The sequence below is a fragment of the Bombina bombina genome, chromosome 1, assembly GCF_027579735.1.
Source record: "Bombina bombina isolate aBomBom1 chromosome 1, aBomBom1.pri, whole genome shotgun sequence".
Lineage (NCBI taxonomy): Eukaryota > Metazoa > Chordata > Amphibia > Anura > Bombinatoridae > Bombina > Bombina bombina.
In genome coordinates, this window is record NC_069499.1 from 484,050,156 (window position 1) to 484,066,266 (window position 16,111).

Below are 16,111 nucleotides of genomic sequence, written 5' to 3' on the forward strand. Positions count from 1 at the left end.
ATTTTACATTAAGGAAAATAAAACGTTTTGAACTTTGAACTAATTTCTCCATAAAGTAAATTTTTTGCAGTCATGAATTGGTGTTATACAATTTTACCCCCTTATGGGGTACATCGCTGGTATTTCTATGGGGTTTCCATTGCTAATAGCTATATCCGGTGACCAGAGGAGAGGAGGGAGGTTATAATAGCATGCTATTGTAAACTAGGAAGCCCTTAACGACTGGCGACGTACATGGGATGTCGCGGTCATTGAGGGGTTAAAATTATGATTTATTTTGAGCCTGTCATATAATTTTCTCTGCCCCCTTAACTTCTACTATTCTTCTGGCCCTTTAACCTGGATTCACCTTACCTTTTTGCACACCACCTCCTTTCCCAATAAATAGCAGCTGCATCATTCTATGTTGCTTGATCATTGATTCACTATCTACTCAGACTGCAGATCTCCCTGTGTCTCTCTGCCTGTGTATCCACTCATCTCAAGCTTCGGATGCCATTTGCATGCTGGAAGTATCTTTGTGCAAGTTCTACTTGTTTACTACAGTGTTTGTTCAACTCTCAAGGTAACATTGTTACTAATTCTCTTTTGGATTGTGTTGACCACCCTCTTTTGCTCCAAACCCTCCAATCCTTCGGCATCTGTGACATAGCCCTTTCGTGGCTCTCTTCCTACCTATCAAACCGTACCTTCAGTGTAGCCTTCTCTGGGGCCTCCTCTGCCCCGTCACCACTTTCTGTCGGAGTACCGCAAGGCTCTGTCCTCGGTCCCCTTCTTTTCTCAATCTATACATCATCACTAGGCTCCCTAATTAAGTCCCACGGTTTCCAATATCATTTGTATGCAGATGACACCCAAATCAACTTCTCTGCACCAGACCTATCTCCTTCCTTGCTAACCCGTGTCACTAACTTTCTTTCTCACATCTCTTCCTGGATGTCCTCCCACTACCTCAAGCTAAATCTCTCCAAATCTGAGCTCCTCATTTTCCCCCCTTCTTCCAAAATCTCCACCCCCAATATCCTCTATAACTGTCGACAACTCCATCATTACCCCTACCCCGCAAGCCCGATGTCTCGGGTCACATTTGCCTCAGATCTTTCCTTCACTCCTCACATACAGTCCTTGGCTAAAGCATGTCGCTTCCACCTTAAAAACATCTCCAAAATTAGACACTTCCTTACACAAGACACAACTAAGATTTTAATCCACTCTCTCATTCTTTCCTGCCTTGATTACTGCAACTCTGTCCTCTCTGGTCTCCCCACCTGCCGCCTAGCTCCCTTACAATCCATAATGAACGCCTCTGCCAGACTCATATTCCTTACACGCCGCTCTTCATCTGCTGCTCCTCTCTGCCAATCCCTTCACTGGCTTCCTCTTGCCTCTAGGATCAAACACAAAATTCTCACTCTGACATACAAAGCCCTCAACTGCACTGCTCCCCCCTATATCTCAGACCTTGTCTCCAGATACTCTCCCTCCCGTCCCCTTCGCTCTGCTCATGACCTCCTACTCTCCTCCTCTCTGGTTACCTCATCGCACTCCCGTCTACAGGACTTCTCCAGACTGGCTCCCATCTTGTGGAACTCTCTACCTCGCCCCACAAGACTCTCCCCTAGTTTTGAAAGCTTCAAGCACTCCCTAAAGACTCTACTGTTCAAGGATGCATACAACCTATGCTAACCTTACTTTATACCAGTTCCACTCCTCCATTGCTATCCCCTGAACCCCTTTAGCATGTAAGCCTAAGAGTCCAGCTGTTTGTAGATCACCCTCTTAAGAGTGGATTACAACAGTGCAACTCCTGGCAGGGCCCTCAACCCATTTGATCCCTTTAATTATACTGTTGTACTCCTCTTTGTTTATAGCGCTGCGGAATCTGTTGGCGCTCTACAAATAACCGATAATAATAATAATAATAATTGTGTTTCACTCTCATGCTTGTGCTCACAGCTTGCCAGCTGTTCATCTGTGTACCTACTGCAACTTCTGGTAACTACTTGCACAAAAGGCATTACTTGTAGACTTGTGCGCAATCGAAATTAGGTTTGCTTCGATTCGGCCCGTAAAAAAATTTGGTTCGACATTCGTAATAATTCGGTATGTGTCGGTAATTCGGTTTCGGAATTTATTCATGTCGTTCCTAATTTTGAAATTCGGATGCATTCGAAACCATTACCAAATTATTATTAATGTCGGACCACATCTTTATTATGGACCGAATCGTTATTTCTAGCCGCCGCCCCCACTAATTTAAAGCTATTAAGCCCTAAATCGCAGTCCCCCCACATCACTAACACTACCTAAACCTATTAACCCCTAAACCACAACCCCTACACCGCCAACACTAACTAAACCTATTAACCCCTAAACCGCTGTTCCAAAACATCACTGACAGAAACTAAACCTATTAACCCTTAAACCACACACACCAAATCGCCGACACAAACTAATCCTATTAACCCTGAAACCACACCCCCCACATTGCCAACACAAACTAAACCTATTAACCCCTAAACCGCCGTTCCGAAACATCACAGACACAAACTAAACCTATTAACCCCTAAACTGCACCCCCACACACACATCGTCGACATGAACTAAACCTATTAACCCCTAAACCACACCTCCCACATCGCCAACACGAACTAAACCTATTAACCTCTAAACCGCACCCCCCCCACATCGCCAACACTAACTAAACCTATTAACCCCTAAACAGCCGACATTTCCTAAAGCTATTAACCCCTAAACCACAGTTCACAAACATCGTCAATACTAACTAAACCTATTAACCCTTAAACCGCCGGCGCCCAGATCGCAACAACCTAAATTAAACTATATTAACCCCTAAACCTAACACACCCTAAACCTAACACCCCCTAACTTTAACATAATTAAAATATAGCTAAATTAAAGTTACAATTATTAACTAAATAATACCTATTTAAATCTAAATACACAGTAACTTACCTGTGCAATAAAACCTAAGCTAGCTACAATATAACTAAGTTGTTCAAGGCTGGACTTCAAAAACTGTAAGTGGATCATCGGGGTTAGTGTTAGGTTTTGTTAAGGGTTTTTTGGGTGGGTTTTATTTTTAGATTAGGGTTTGGGCAGTAAAAGAGCTAAATGCCCTTTTAAGGGCAATGCCCATCCAAATGCCCCTTTCAGGGCAATGGATAGCTTAGTTTTTTTTAGATAGTTTTATTATTTTGTGGGTTTGGGGGGGTGGGGGTTTGTAATGTTAGTGGGTATTTGTATTTTCATTTCATAAACAGAGCTGATTTCTTTGGGGCAAAGCCCTACAAAAGGCCCTTTTAAGGACCATTGTAGTTTATTCTAGATTAGGTTTTTTATTTTGGGGTGGGGGGTTTTAAATGGGTATTAGAATAGGAATAATTTTTATTATTTTTGATAATTTGTTTGTTATTATGTGTAATACATTTTTTTAGGGGGTGTTTGTTTTTTTGTAGCAAAAGAGCTGTTTAACTTAGGGCAATGCCCTACAAAAGGCTATTTTAAGGGCCCCCCAAAAGGCCCTTTTAAGGGCCCTTGGTAGTTTGGGGGGTGGGGGTTTGTATATTGTTAGGGGTGTTTGTTTTATGTAGCAAAAGAGCTATTTAACTTAGGGCAATGCCCTACAAAAGGCCCTTTTAAGGGCCCTTGGTAGTTTGGGGGGTGGGGGTTTATATACTGTTAGGGGGTGTTTTGTTTTGTTTTTGTAGCAAAAGAGCTATGAAGTCTCTGCCTGTGTGTGTGTGTGTATCTGCCTATTACTGCCTGAGTGTGTGTGTGCCTATCTATTCTTGCCTGTGTGTGTCTGCTATTACTGCCTGAGTGTGTGTGTATGCCTATCTAACCCTGCCTGTGTGTGTGTATCTGCCTATTACTGCCTGAGTGTGTGTGTGTGTGTGTATGCCTCTCTATCCCTGCCTGTGTGTGTGTCTGCTATTACTGCCTGAGTGTGTGTGTGTGTGTGTGTGTGTGTGTATGCCTATCTATCCCTGCCTGTGTGTGTGTATCTGACTATTTCTGCCTGTGTTGTCATGCATCTGCCTATCTATCCCTACCTGTGTGTGCATGTATCTGCCTATTACTGCCTGCGTGTGCATGTATCTGCCTATTACTGCCTGTGTGTGTATGCCTATCTATCCCTGCCTATGTGTGCATGTATCAGCCTATTACTGCCTGTGTGTGTATGCCTATCTATCCCTGCCTCTGTGTGCATGTATCAGCCTATTACTGCCTGTGTGTGTGTGTGTGCATGCCTATCTATCCCTGCCTGTGTGTGCATGTCTCTGTCTATTACTGCCTGTGTGTGCATGTCTCTGTCTATTACTGCCTGTGTGTACATGTATCTGCCTGTGTGTGCATGCCTATCTATCCCTGCCTGTGTGTGCATGTCTCTGTCTATTACTGCCTGTGACTGCATTTATCTGCCTATTATTGTTTGTGTATGCATGTATCTGCCTATTATTGTCTGTGTGCATGCCTCTTTCTATTACTGCCTGTGTGTGAATGTCTGTCTATTACTGCCTGTGTGTGCATGTCTCTGTCTGTTACTGCCTATGTGTGCATGTCTCTGTCTATTAATACCTGTTTGTGCATGTCACTGTCTATTACTGTCTGTGTGTGCATGTTTCTGCCTAGTATTGCCTGTGTGTGCACATCTCTGTCTATTACTGCCTGTGTGTGCATATCTCTGTCTATTACTGCCTGTGTATGAATGTCTCTGTCTATTACTGTCTGTGTGTGCATGTCTCTGTCTGTTACTGCCTGTGAGTGCATGTCTCTGTCTATTAATACCTGTTTGTGCATGTCTCTGTCTATTACTGCCTCAGTGTGCATGTATCTGCCTATTATTGCCTGTGTGTGCATGTCTCTGTCTTTTACTGCCTGTGAGTGCATGTCTCTGTTTGTTACTGCCTGTGTGTGCACATCCCTGTCTATTACTACCTGTGTGTGAATGTCTCTTTCTATTACTGTCTGTGAGTGCATGTCTCTGTCTATTACTGTCTGTGTGTGCATGTCTCTGTCTATTATTGCCTGGGTGTGCATGTCTCTGTCTGTTACTGCCTGTGTGTGCATGTCTTTGTCTATTACTGCCTGAGTGTGCATGTCTCTGTCTATTACTGTTTGTGAGTGCATGTCTCTCTCTATTACTGCCTGAGTGTGCATGTCTTTGTCTATTACTGCCTGCGTGTGCATGTTTCTGTCTATTACTGTCTGTGAGTGCATGTCTCTGTCTATTACTGTCTGTGTGTGCATGTCTTTGTCTATTACTGCCTGAGTGTGCATGTTTCTGTCTATTACTGTCTGTGAGTGCATGTCTCTGTCTATTACTGCCTGTGTGTATAGTATATTTGAAAAATAAACAGCTATTACAGTTCTGTATCAAATTATTTATGTGCAAAAATAGACTTTAATAGTAAACTTTGTAAAAAAAATCATTATAACTTCTCTAAATAATTGTAATAGACAAATACACCCAGTGACACATTTCAATCCTTTAGAAAATCTTACCTGACATTTTTGCAAAGTTCAGCTTTAAAGTCTATTGGAAGTTTTGTAGATACATTTTTTTTTTTTTTAAAATATTTTTTATTGAGGTGAAAACTTGGCATACAAACAGAAAATTGTAGCAGCACACAATAGGCAGCGTAAAATAGCTTATAACAGGATACAATGCATGAATTCTAGAATGATAAACAGTACATATGGTCTCAATCATGCTAAGCAAGACGTACAACGTCGTCAACTGCCACATGGATGAAAGACAAGTAATACAGCAACTCGTGGGAATGCCAAGTAAAAAAAAAAGTATAGAACCTTCATATGTACCTAAGGGGCTGCTCTTGGGCCACATAACAAACAATATTAAACAGTTATAACTGAAGGTAACTCCAAGAGAGAGAGGCCCCTTTTGGACCTCATTGTGAAAACCTCAAATTTTAATATAGTTGCGCTATAGGATTGGTATAATTAATTTAACAAGGTGGTATAGTATTAGGAAACTGTAAGTAAGACTCTTCAAAAAATAGCACTAAACAATCCTGCACAGATTGGAGGGAAAAGTAGTACCGATAAAAGTTTGTAGTGCAAGACAGTGGAGGCTCCTGCATTTGAGCACATGAGCACGTGCCCCCCTCAGCATCCCAGAAGAAAAGAAAAAAAAACAGAAAAAAATACAATATAAACTTATTTTATTTTTTTATTTCATTTATTTAATAATCTGATCATGATCATGTAGTAAAAGTTACAGTATAAATAATATTATACAATATACAGTATTAGCCTGTGTAGCCTCAGCCTGCCTGGTCCCTGTACTAAATTTGTCTAAGCTATGGCACTGTGCTTTGCGCATTCTAAAGTCGCCTGCTGCGCAGCTCCCAGCCTCCCCATCCCCATAGTAAGCTGTTCACACACTTCAGCCTGTGCGAGGGGTGGGAGGTGTTAGAGAGAGACAGGCAGCAGGCCAGCAGCAGCCAGTGACAGAGAAGAGCGTCATCACTCACAGTCACGTGATGACGCTCGACAAGCTCCTCCCAGCTCAACGGCGCGAAATCTCATTGTGGAGATAGTCGTTGAGCTGAGAGGAGCTCAAACACTGTGTGTGTGTCTACAGTATGGGGGGTGGGGCTACACAGTGCTTTCATGCTCCAGTGTAGTAGCCGGTAGCAACCCAGACTGAATCCCTGCAATGAAGGATCAGGAACTAAGTGAGTAGGCTCTGTTTACCTACGGCATGTCAGGCTACTTTTGCACAGGTGCTTCAGTTGATAGCAATTACTGAGGGCGAGGCATGGATGCGGTCTGAGACTTCACTGCACAGTGCAATGGCAGCCACAACTGGGTGTTTTAACCTTGCAAAAAAAGTGCAGCGTGGTGCCTTGTAAATGATCACTGAGGGGGGAGGAGGGGAATGTCTGTGTGTATGTCACTAAACAAATTATTATTGCCTTGAAGCAAAACAGCCGTGTTAGCTTTAAAGTTGTCCACAGTAGAATGTATTTTTATTTATCTTCAATTGTATGGACATTCTTAAACGGATTAAAAGGAAATGGTGTGTGCAGCTCGTAAGAGAGGAAGGAGGGGGAGTGTTTTTAGTGTGATGATGAAATACATATATGTTTAAATTTAAACATATATGTATTTCATCATCACACTAAAAACACTCCCCCTCCTTCCTCTCTTACGAGCTGCACACACCATTTCCTTTTAATCCGTTTAAGAATGTCCATACAATTGAAGATAAATAAAAATACATTCTACTGTGGACAACTTTAAAGCTAACACGGCTGTTTTGCTTTAAGGCAATAATAATTTGTTTAGTGACATACACACAGACATTCCCCTCCTCCCCCCTCAGTGATCATTTACAAGGCACCACGCTGCAGAACGTCTATTTTTCCCATTCGGTCACTTCCTGGTCACTGCTGATAGATACACACATCTCATAAAGTTTGCCAGAAGCGCAAAATCTGTCACTGATGAAAATGTCTGTTGCTGATCTGACAATATATGACTGGTCAGTCCAAAATCTTACTGAGGGTAGTGAGTTAAATAGAGGTAGAGTGACGGTGTGGGAGAGAGCTGCAGCAGGAGCCACTACGGCTGGGTTATCAGGACCTTTCCCAGGGGTTACAATTTGCATATGCTCATTATGACAGGCAGTGTTTAGCATACGCAGAACAGTGGACGGAGCTTCTGTTGTGCTTGCCTGCATACCAGGAATACCAGTCCAACTTTGACTGGTATTCCTGGTATGCAAGCAAGCAAAATAAACGCTCCGTTCACTGTGAGATTGCTGAATAATACTGCCTGTCAATGCTGCTAGTAATATATGTCTAATGTGATCATATACTGCTAGTAATGTATGTCTAATGTGATCATATACTGCTAGTAATGTATGTCTAATGTGATCATGTACTGCTAGTAATGTATGTCTAATGTGTTCATGTCTAATGTGATCATGTACTGCTAGTAATGTATGTCTAATGTGATCATGTACTGCTAGTAATGTATGTCTAATGTGATCATGTACTGCTAGTAATGTATGTCTAATGTGATTGTGATCATATACTGCTAGTAATGTATGTCTAATGTGATCATGTACTGCTAGTAATGTATGTCTAATGTGATCATGTACTGCTAGTAATGTATGTCTAATGTGATCATATACTGCTAGTATATATACAGGGCTGATGTATCTGCTGCTACTGTATACAGGGCTGGTGTCACTGTTGCTCTTGTATACAGGGCTGGTGTCACTGCTGTTACTGTATACAGGGCTGTGTCACTGCTGTTACTGTATACAGGGCTGGTGTCACTGCTGTTACTGTATACAGGGCTGGTGTCTCTGCTGTTACTGTATACAGGGCTAGTGTCACTGTTGCTCTTGTATACAGGGCATATGTATCTTCTGTTACTGTATACAGGGCTGATGTCTCTGCTGTTACTGTATACAGGGCTGATGTCACTGTTGCTCTTGTATACAGGGCTGGTGTCACTGTTGCTCTTGTATACAGGGCTGGTGTCTCTGCTGTTACTGTATACAGGGCTGGTGTCTCTGCTGTTACTGTAGCGTGACTTTCGCAAAGGGGTGTGGCTTTTAAAAATAGGTGTGGCTTGTTAAAAGGGGCAGGGTCTTGTGCACCCCCATCCTAAAAATTCACCAGCCGCCACTGGTGCAAGATATAAATGTAGAAAGGGGGAGATAAGGTGTGGTATTGACAAGAAAAACCACGTAAGTCACTCTCCTAGAAATAGGAGGTATATTGAGGGGGGGGGGGAGGTGGTAAGTTACATACGGTGGACAAATTGCGAAATAGGGGATAAATTATGTATACAGAAGTGGGATAGTCAATGTTATATAACACTGTAAATTTTATGTATAAGAAAGAAAGGTAAGATGTGGTATAGGCTAGATGGATCGCTCCATTCATCCTCCTACATAAGGAGGAATAGTATGAAAGAGAAAAAGGAATGGGTGGGAGGGGGGAGAAGGTGGAGTGGGTATATTAGATGAGTAAGTGTATTTATAGCGCCTGAATTGGGACAATGTCTCGAATAATAAATGGGAATAATACTAATGCAGAACCTGCCTGCTCTAAAGACACTATATTAAACTAAGGTATAATATTGGTTAGGAAAACCACCCAGTCCCCCCACATGGAACATAAGTTATGACCCGATGGGAGAAAGTGATAGGGTGAGTATGGTAGGCCAGATAGATAAGTGAAGCGCCACAGTTAGTCTGGGAAATGCACTAGAACCTGGGCTGTAAAGGGCTTTTAAGGAAGGGCTAGTTAAATAGTTGCCTAGTCAAAATTAGCTAAAAGCGTCAAAAATAGAATAATACTGAGGTGGAATTACTGTCTCTAAATGGATAAAACTATACAAGTCTATCCTGTGAGTAAATGGGGAGTAAGCATTCATCTCTTATATCAAACCTGTAACTAGTAGAGAGAGAGAGAAAAACAGCAAGGAATAGGGAATCACACATGTAAAGGGAACCTATGGGTCATTACTCTAGTAAAGAAAAAAAAAAAACAGTGTAAATCTGGAAAGGTACAATCATTTATATGTATATCTAAAGATAAAGGCATATTACTTATCTTGTGCTTTCAAATGGGTATGAGCTAAATCAAGCCAAATTCCCAAGTTTAGGCTCACGAATATACCTATTAAGTAGTTGCACAATTCAATATGGTAGTTAGTAGTTTGTAACTAATATGCACAATGTACTTTGTAAGCATAGATGAAGCAGTGATAGGATAGATACCCATAGTTAGAAATTATATCATTGGAGCAGCTTAGAGCTTCTAAATTAGAATTGTAATTAAACCAGCCCTCACAATAGTATAATCAGGAGCAATATACCTTCTTATATTTATATGGCACTAGGATCACGCCATCCCGGCCACAGACAGCAAGACCCCACTGCACCATTACTACAAGGGATGAATAGTTTGCTCTGCTAAAAGTAGCTGGTAATATATATATGAAAAAAAAAGAGTATCACTGAAGTGATATTCCTGCTTCTGAGTGAGTAAGACTATACATGGGTATCATATGGGCAAGTGGGAGTTAGGTGCTCATCTCTTAAATAAAAAATTAGTGGAAACCTAGGCTCCACCTGCTATGGAAAAGGTTCCCATACTAGTAATCATAGTAAACCTAGAACATAATTAGGCAAAGGGAACAGCGCTTAACTGAACAATACTGTCCAACATGTGAAACTATGCCAAACAATAACCCCACCGTGAGTACACAAGACAACAAAGAGCTGAGCTAAGAACAGTTAAACCTTATAGACAGGATAGAGTGTAACCCTGTTAGTATACATAAGCAAACTCATAACAATACACTTGACTATGTCCACTACCCCACATCCTCGCGCCAGCTTATATTGTTTATTTTATCAGATGTGGGAAAGCTGATGTGAGTCTGAGAAATGAGCCCTTATGCTGAGCTGAGGAGAAATGTTCAGACTGGAGATAGATTCCACATACGTTGCAGGGCAGAGGCTGCAAGCAAGTTCACAAAGGGGCTCCAGATTAGCCTATGCCTTTTCTTTGGTCACCGGGAACATACTGCATCAGCAACATGTGGCCCCGTGGTGTACACCAACTCACAGCGACCCGCCCTGAAGCTGCGGGGGACATATCAATGTCACCATCTATATCGCTAAGGCCTCTGAAGGAGCGCAGTAGGAGGGAAGCTGCAAACAGTTTTGCTGAGGTCCCACACATATGGTCGCAATCGGCAAATGTCTCAAGCCCCGCAGCTGCAGGTGACTTTAGGAGCGAGGGCTGGGTATTTCTATAGACTCGTGTCTCGTCGGGCAGCTCAGGGTCAAAGTAGTTGGTCAAATAGTCACCTTCCGTCGCCTCCGGTAAAAGGTGTAACTCTCTGGGAGCTTGGTCTCCGGATTGTTGGCTGATCGGCACGCCATGCTGGAGTGGGTCGGGCGGGCGACACAGGAACCCATGAGCTAATGTGCCATCGGCAATACTCTAGTCTACAGCTGCGTTGGCACAAGTCTGGTTGAGGGTAGAATGTTTAGGAGTGAGAGTGGTAGCGCAATACTCAAGCAGTGTTGCTTCCATTCTGCCGAAATGTTCATATAAGAGCTGCGCCACCTCCTCTGCCCAACAGGTCAGGGCCTCCATCTTAGCCACGTTGATGTAGAGCTTCTGAAAGCGAGAAGTAAACTCCTGGGCACCTGCAGGGTATTGTAGGGCTATTAAAGATCAATGGATTGCTTTATGGTGCAAAAGAATTTGAGCCCAAGGGTTAATAAATAAGGTTACAGTCAATTTAGAGCCAGGAGCTCCATACACACACGACTGGCTCCCTCGGTAGTTGGCTCCGCCCCCCCTGTAGATACATTTTGGATAAGAATTTAAAGGAATTGATATGCATTAAACAAATATATATGCATAGCTATAAGAAAAGTATAAATATAATGGCAATTAGTAAAAGATAAAGATATTTTTAGATAATATCAATATATTTGGAAAAAACATTGTAGTAGAAAAAGGACATATTTAAAGGGATAGGAAAGTCAAAATTAAACTTACACCAAAAAAATGTAAGACAATTCTATTATTCTTGTTCTCTTGGTATCCATTGTTAAAAAGCATATGTACATATCATTAGCAGCAGCAATGCACTGCTAGGAGCTAACTGGTGGTTGGCCGCAACACACATTTTTCTCTTGCCATTTGCTCACCAGATGTGTTCAGCTATGTCCCAGTGCACTGCTGCTTTGGAGCTGACCTCTAAATGAAAGAGTGACACGCAAGGTCTAGGAGGGGGACTTTAGAATCTGTGAGGGGGGCGCATTTTAGAATTTTGCCCTGGAGCCAGATTCTCTAGAAACCGCCCTGCATGTATTTGCAAGCTGCACAGCATTTTCTGCAATGTTTAAGTTTCATGCCCACTCCATTCACATTTTAAATGAGCCAAGATAAATACTCTGGCCTCTATTTATCAATCTGTCTACTTACCTGCATTCGCCGACACCAATACGCTCGCCTAAGCTCGCCTAACATCGCCGCTGTGGACCTGAATATGTTCACCAAATTTATCAAGAAAGCTGTCAAGCCGCGCACTATTGTTAACTAACAGTCATCGATCTCGCTGCTCTTCGGCTTATTCGCAGCTTTCTTGCTATACTGTCACTAAGCACCCACACTATACTATACTGTTTTACCCCTATACCACCACTCCCGGAGCCCTCCGCAACTAAATAAAGTTATTAATCCCTAAACCGCCGCTCCCGGACCCCGCCGCAACTATAATAAATATATTAACCCCTAAACCGCCGCTCCCGGACCCCGCTGCCACCTACATTATACCTATTAACCCCTAATCTGCCGCCCCTATACCGCTGCCACCTACATAAAGTTATTAACCCCTATCCTGTTGATCCCGGACCCCGCCGCAACTAAATAAATTGCTTAACCCCTAAACCGCCGCTCCCGGAGCCCACTGCCACCTACATTATACATATTAACCCCTATCCTGCCCCCCTACACCGCCACCACTATAATAAAGTAATTAACCCCTAAACCTAAGTCTAACCCTAACCCTAACACCCACTAACTTAAATATAATTAAAATAAATCTTAATAAATATTACTATTATTAACTAAATTATTCCTATTTAAAACTAAATACTTACCTATAAAATAAACCCTAAGATAGCTACAATATAATTAATAATTACATTGTAGCTATTTTAGGATTTCTTTTTATTTTACAGGCAACTTTGTATTTATTTTAACTAGGTACAATAGTTATTAAATAGTTATTAACTATTTAATAACTACCTAGCTAAAATAAATACAATACCTGTAAAATAAAACCTAACCTAAGTTACAATTATACCTAACATTACACTATCATTAAAATAATTACATAAATTAGCTACAATTAAATAAAACTAATTACAATTAAATAAAATTAACTAAAGTACAAAAAAACCCACTAAATTAGAGAAAATAATAAAAAAATTACAAGAATTTTAAACTAATTACACCTAATCTAAGCCCCCTAATAACATAAAAAATCCACCCAAAATAATAAAATTCCCTACCCTATACTAAATTAGAAATAGCCCATAAAAGGACCTTTTGCGGGGCATTGCCCCAAAGTAATCAGCTCTTTTACCTGTAAAAAAAGAAATACAACCCCCAACATTAAAACCCACCATCCACACACCCAACCCTACTCTAAAACCCACCCAAACCCCCTTAAAAAAACCTAACACTAACCCCTTGAAGATCACCCTACCTTGAGCCATCTTCACCCAGCCGGGCACAAGTGGACCTCCAGACTGGCAGAAGTCTTTATCCTATCCGGGGCAGAAGAGGACATCCAGACTGGCAGAAGTCTTCATCCAGGCGGCATCTTCTATCTTCATCCATCCGGAGCGGGTCCATCTTCAATCCATCCGACGCGGAGCATCCTCTTCCATCGACATCCTAACACTGAATGAAGGTTCCTTTAAATTACGTCATCCAAGAGGGCGTCCCTAAAATTCCGATTGGCTGATAGGATTCTATCAGCCAATCGGAATTAAGGTAGGAAAAATCCTATTGGCTGATTCAATCAGCCAATAGAATGCAAGCTTGATCCTATTGGCTGATTGCATCAGCCAATAGGATTTTTCCTACCTTAATTCCGATTGGCTGATAGAATCCTATCAGCCAATCGGAATTCAAGGGATGCCATCTTGGATGACTTCATTTAAAGGAACCTTCATTCATTGTTAGGACGTCGATGGAAGAGGATGCTCCCCGTCGGATGGATTGAAGATGGACCCGCTCAGCTCCGGATGGAAGAAGATAGAAGATGCCGCCTGGATGAAGACTTCTGCCAGTCTGGATGTCCTATTCTGCCCGGATAGGAAGAAGACTTCTGCCGGTCTGGAGGTCCATTTGTGCCCGGCTGGGTGAAGACGGCTCAAGGTATGGTGATCTTCAGGGGGTTAGTGTTAGGTTTTTTAAGGGGGGTTTGGGTGGGTTTTAGAGTACGGTTGGGTGTGCGGGTGGTGGGTTTTAATGTTTGGGGGGGTTGTATTTCTTTTTTTACAGGTAAAAGAGCTTATTACTTTGGGGCAATGCCCCGCAAAAGGCGCTTTTAAGGTCTATTTGTAATTTAGTATAGGGTAGGGAATTTTATTATTTTGGGGGGCTTTTTATTTTGTTAGGGGGCTTAGATTAAGTGTAATTAGTTTAAAATTCTTGTAATTTTTTATTATTTTCTGTAATTTAGTGGGGTTTTTTTGTACTTTAGTTAATTTTATTTCATTGTAATTAGTTTTATTTAATTGTAGTTAATTTATGTAATTATTTTAATGATAGTGTAGTGTTAGGTGTAATTGTAACTTAGGTTAGGTTTTATTTTACAGGTAATTTTGTATTTATTTTAGCTAGGTAGTTATTAAATAGTTAATAACTATTTAATAACTATTGTACCTAGTTAAAATAAATACAAAGTTGCCTGTAAAATAAAAATAAACCCTAAGCTAGCTACAATGTAACTATTAGTTATATTGTAGCTAGCTTAGGGTTTATTTTATAGGTAAGTATTTAGTTTTAAATAGGAATAATTTAGTTAATAGTAATATTTATTTAGATTTATTTAAATTATATTTGTTAGGGGGTGTTAGGGTTAGACATAGGTTTAGGGGTTAATTACTTTATTATAGTGGCGGCGGTGTAGGGGGGCAGGATAGGGGTTAATATGTATAATGTAGGTGGCAGTGGGCTCCGGGAGCGGCGGTTTAGGGGTTAAACAATTTATTTAGTTGCGGCGGGGTCCGGGATCAGCAGGATAGGGGTTAATAACGTTATGTAGGTGGCGGGGGTATAGGGGGCGGCAGATTAGGGGTTAATAGGTATAATGTAGGTGGCGGCACGGTCCGGGAGCGGTGGTTTAGGGGTTAATATATTTATTATAGTTGCGGCAGGGTCCGGGAGCAGCGGTTTAGGGGTTAATAAGTATAATGTAGGTGGCGGTGGTGTAGGGGGGGGCAGAGTAGGGGTGTTTAGACTCGGGGTACATGTTAGGGTGTTAGGTTAGGACTTTTTCCATAGAAATCAATGGGATATCGGGCAGCAGCGAACATGAGCTTTCGCTGCTGTCAGATTTCCATTGATTCCTATGGCATCTGCTGCCTCCAGGGTGGCGGATTGAAAACCAGGTACGCTGGGCCAGAATAGTGGCGAGCGTACCTGGTAGTTCTTTGATAACTTCCAAAAGTAGTCAGATTGTGCCGAACTTGCATTCAGAACATCTGGAGTGACGTAACCATCGATCTGTGTCGGACTGAGTCTGGTGGATCATATGTTACGTCACTAAATTCTACTTTTGCCGGTCTCTAGCCTTTGATAACTAAGGCGAATTAGGCTCGCCACAAATACGCTGCGGAATTCCAGCATATTTGCGGTTGACAGCTTGATAAATAGAGGCCTCTGGGTTGTCTACTAAAAAAGTATATAACGTTTTGACAGGTAAATATAAAAAATACTCTATTTCTGTTTAAATGTAGTGATGGCAAAAATGCTCTGGTCTTTTGGGGAAGTTTTTGTCTGAAATGCCTGGTCCTTAAGGGGTTAAAATAACATAATTGTGACCTAACTTATTAACAAGTTAAACTATATTGCTCAAATCACACATTTAAAACATACACATGTTCGTAAATTAAAGATTATAAAATGAATAGCCAATTTTTTATTTCAATTAAGTGTTTGGATATTTAAAAAACATCAATAAAAACCAGAACATGCAAATTACAGACATATGATATTATTAGTTAAATTAAAAAATGATGTCAAACACATAACAGGGACATCGTAAGTTTAGCTAGATCACATATATATATATATATATATATATATATATATATACAGTATATATATATATATATATATATATATATATATATATATACATACACACACACACACATATTTACTATAGCTGTACCAGTGCATTATGTGAAAAAACTAAATATATAGATATGGTGTGTGGAAGCACACCAATCCTCAAGGGGGCGTTCTCAATCAAAACAAATGTAATACAATGTAAT